Raw genomic sequence first — 4,574 nt, 5'->3', positions numbered from 1 at the left:
GTTGTTGGGAATGTAAAAATGGTACAAGCAATATGGATTAACAATATGACAGTTCCTCCAAAAATTAAAAATAGAATTACCCGCAATTTTACTTCTGGGTATGCATCCAAAAGAATTGAAAGCAGAATGCCAAAGAGATAGAACATACACTCATGTTCATAGCAGCATTACCCGTAATAATCAAGAGGTCAAAGCAACCCAAGGCCCATTGACAGATCAATGGATACACAACATGTGGTATATACATACAAGGGGCTATTTATTACTCAGCCCTTAAAAGGAGTGAAGTGCTGACATGTGCTACATTGTGGATGTGCCTCAAAGATACTGTGCAAAGTGAAATAAACTAGTCCCAAGAAAACAAACACTGTAGGATTCTACTTAATGAGCTACTGAGAGTAGTTACATTCATAGAGGCAGAAAGTAGAATGGTGTTGCCGGGGGCTGTGGGTGGGGGGGGAAGAAATGAGGAGTATAGACTTCAATGAATGTACACGTTCAGTTTTACAAGATGAAAAAACTCGGGAAATGGCTTGCACAAGTGCACATGGTTAACAGTACTGAATTGTGCACGTAAACATACTTGGTAAATTTTATGTTGGGTATAATACCACAATTAAAAACTTTTTAAATGTAAAACAGCTTCAGAGATTTCTAGGCAGGGAAGCCTTCCTTAGGTCTTATTATGTCACCGAGAAAAAGAAACATATCCCATTAAAAAAAAAAAAAAAAAAAACAGCCCTAAACGGATCTGATAACTTTGCCGGGTGTGGAAAGCCATTTTCTTATTTATTTATTTACTTACTTATTTACTTACTTATTTATTTTTGACAGCACAAGTTGGGGAGGGGCAGGGATAGGGGGACACACAGAATCCGAAACAGGCTCTAGCCTCTGAGCTGTCAGCACAGAGCCCGACAAATGAACCCAGGTACCGTGAGGTTATGACCTGAGTCGAAGTCGGACGCTTAACCGACTGAGCCACCCAGGCACCCCTGGAAAGTCGTTTTCATGTACAACTCAGGGAGTAGCTTTTAATCTTTCAGAGTATGGAAAAAAAAAAGCATGACGTTCTTTTAAAAAGTCTCATTGCGCCTAGAAATGTTCTGCCTCATTTCCTCAAAGAGATTTTAGGGAACACAACTATTCCTTGCCAGTGGGGAGCTCTTGCTGGTGGTTTCTCATTTGTTTGGCCACCCGGGGTCGAGGTTTAAGACTTGCTAATGCTTCAGGTGCAGAACTGGCACCTACTTGGCCATGGTGTTCTTTGTCTATGCAGCTTTAGCAATCACAGAATCTGTCTTTTCATGGTGCTTTGTTCCAAAATGTTTTAATTATTGGCAACTGATTGGTTGTTCAGTGTTGTACTTCTTGATTCTCATTATCATTTTCATACTCGTTTTAGCAACTGCATTGTCAGTTTCTGTCAGAATTTGCAGCCACGGAGCATGAGAAAAATAACAGTTGAGCCGAAATTACTGCTCTCCAGGTTTGGTGTTGACTATCTATTCATCTGTCTTACGGAACTATAGGATTTAAGTAATGGTGCATCATTTTTATTGAAGCGTAGAGAACATAAAAATGCTTCTGTTATTATTAATGTGCCTAACTCTACCAGTAAGGCCCCTGGAGAAAATAAATATTCTGGGCATGGCCCTTAAACTTCAGGAGTGTTGTTTAATAAATTATCATTTCACTGAATCAGGTCTCTGTATAGCTTTTAAAAAATTTTTTTAATGTTTTTATTTATTTTTGAGACAGAGCATGAGCAGGAAGGGCAGAGACAGAGGGAGACACAGAATCTGAAGCAGGCTCCTGGCTCCGAGCGGTCAGCACAGAGCCTGTCGCAGGGCTGGAACTCACCGCGAGATCATGACCTGAGCTGAAGTCGGACGCTCAACCGACTGAGCCACCCAGGCGCCCCTCTGTATAGCTTTATAAACATTTTCTTGATTTCAAAAACAAAAACAAAAACTAGTCAAGGGTAATGTAAGGTACCACTCCTCAAGGCACTGTAGATATGAAACTGTTATTTTAATGAAATATTTCCTGTAGCTAGTATTTCATGTAGCTAGTATATTAGCAGGGGGTGTTAAGGGCATTAGGGATTAGCCAGAGAACTTACATATAGTCTTTCAGAAAGCAAGGTGCTATACACTGAAAACTATATTGAGTAGTTGTAAGCGTGTGTATATCCATTTCATATCAAAATTAAGAAAATCCTAAAAAAAAAAAAATAGGATTTCTGCAAATTTAATACTCTCACAGGACTCCATGTTGCAAGAGCTTCTGGGGTGTGGAGTACTCCTGGGCCTTACTGCTCAGATGTGAAGGTGCTACAATATAGACCTGCAAATGGGAACTGCCTGTAAATTAGTTCATAACTCCTGCTGACTGCATTTTACTGGTAGCAGAATTTTCACTGTATGTGAAAATTCTTATATAATTATTAAGATACATTCAATGACAGAGGAAAATAGTCACCCAAAGAACTATAATACTGCTGAAAGCACGTTTTGTCTTTCCTTCCCCTTCCTTTCCCTTCCTTTCCTGTCTGTTCCCTTCCCTTCCCCTTTTTCTTTTCCCCTTCCTTCCTTCCTTCCTTCCCTCCTTTCTCTCTCTCTCTCTCTCTCTCTCTCTCTCTCTCTCTCTCTCTCATTAGAGATTTGTTTGATGTGGACACTCAAGGCCTGGGCAGAGTGGGAAATGCCATGGAATGGGGCAGGCAGGCAAAGGTGGGTGGGTTGCAGACCCACACCTGACCCCAGGAGGGGATGCTGGGGGCTGGCCCAGGCACACCAGAGGGAGTAGCAGAAGGGCGGCCCAGACAGACACACCCCCAGGGGACCCGTAGACCAGCCCTTGAGAAGGTATCTAAGCCAAATGGTGAGTGTCCAGGCCAGAGCCTAGCCCAGGGAGGCAGGGTTGGGGCAGTTTGGGGCTCCCAGAGCCTAGGGACCGGCATCACTAGCAGGCTCCCCGAGCTGCCGCTGGAACTCAGGGCTTGTCTGCCCGATGGACTCAAGCAGCTCCCGGAGGAGGGCATGGAGGTGGTCGTTCTTCTCCAAGGGGCCCAGACAGGAGTTGATCTGGTCCAGCATGGAGCTGATGGTAACATTCTGCATCCCCGAAGCCATCATCCTTGCCTTCCGTGCCCGCCTCCACTGGCAGGCCCAGTTCCCCCTTGGGACCCAACATTGTAGGCTCCAGAGACACTGGGGCAGCGTGATCGTGGAGTGCAGCACCCACAGCTGGCTCGGGGCAGAAGGTGGAGGTGCCAGGGAAGCATATGTTCAGATAAAATACCTGTATTTCAGTAGTTACATTAAGCACACCAGTTTTTAAACTATTACGTATTATGTTGCTTTGCTCGTTCATAACAGCTTGACTGAGTTTTATAAAACTCACCCATTATAAGTACAAGTCAGTGATTTTTAGAAAATATAGAGTTGTGCAATTATCACCAATATCTGACTTTAGAACATTTCCATCCCTCCAAAACACTCCGTGGTGCATATTTTCAGTTAATCCCCACTCCTTCTCTAGCCTTAGGCAACCACAGATATGCTTTCCAATTTCATGAATTTGTGTGTTCGGACCATTTGATATCAACGGGATCACATAATATGTGGCCTTTCTCATCCGGTTTCTTTCATTTGGCATAATACTTTTGAGATTTATCCATGTTTTAGCACATCTCAGTACTTCATTGCTTGTTAGCTAAATAGTGTTCCATCTATGAGTACACAACACTTTGAATGCATTTATCTCTTTTTTCTTTAATTTTTTTACTAATCTCTACACATAACATTGGCTCGGAATCAACCCCAAGATCAAGGTCGCACACTCTCTGGCTGCATCAGCCAGAGGACCCTGATGCATTTATCTGTTCATGACATTTGGATTGTCTCCAATTTTGGTCTGTTATGGATAAGGATGCTAGGAAGTTTTATAGACATGTCTTTGTGTGGATGCATGCTTGTATTTTTCCTGGGCGAATTTCCAGTGGTGGAATTTTTGGGTTACATAGTAAGTTCATTTTTAACATGTTTAGAAATTGCCAAACTCTTTTCCAAAGCAACAAAGCAACTGCACCATTTTACGTTCCCACAGCAGCATATAAGGGGTCCGTATTCTCCACATCCTCAACACTAGATATGGTCTGTCTTTTTTGTTACAGACTTGATATGTGGTTTTTATAAGTAACGCTCTTTGTCACTGGATTCCTCTCTGAAGAACCAGTTACACACCTTCTACCCTAAGAAAATAGGGTTGCTAGTAATGTCATCTCTGAATTGAAATTCTCCACCCCACACTGCAGGCTCCTTTCACTTTCCCCTATCCCCTGGGGTCCCATCCTGCCCCCGAAGGCCACTTGGGAGAAAAGAAAAGCAGGAAGCCACGAGCAGAGGGCAAGGAGCTGGGGGCCAAGGTCCCAGTGAACATCATAACCAGTAGATGACAGGGGACTGATGGATGTCAGACGCCAACTTCTCTCTGCTCAGATAAGTCAGTTTTTATGTGGAGAGCCGTGTAAAGGCTGAAATTGGTCCTCGGATATAGATCTGAGATTT

The 4,574-nt window shown here is 43.2% G+C and overlaps 1 pseudogene; it reads right to left on the bottom strand.

Moving 5' to 3' along the window:
* Nucleotides 1-2,454: 2,454 nt before the first annotated feature.
* On the bottom strand, nucleotides 2,455-4,144 carry LOC121038275 (UPF0184 protein C9orf16-like; annotated as a pseudogene).
* Between the last annotated feature and the right edge of the window lie 430 nt (nucleotides 4,145-4,574).

The sequence above is a fragment of the Herpailurus yagouaroundi genome, unplaced genomic scaffold (assembly GCF_014898765.1).
Source record: "Herpailurus yagouaroundi ecotype Mexico unplaced genomic scaffold, PumYag 165, whole genome shotgun sequence".
Taxonomy (NCBI): Eukaryota; Metazoa; Chordata; class Mammalia; order Carnivora; family Felidae; genus Herpailurus; species Herpailurus yagouaroundi.
The sequence above is the reverse complement of the archived record's forward strand: the minus strand, read 5'-3'. Positions and strand labels throughout refer to the sequence as shown.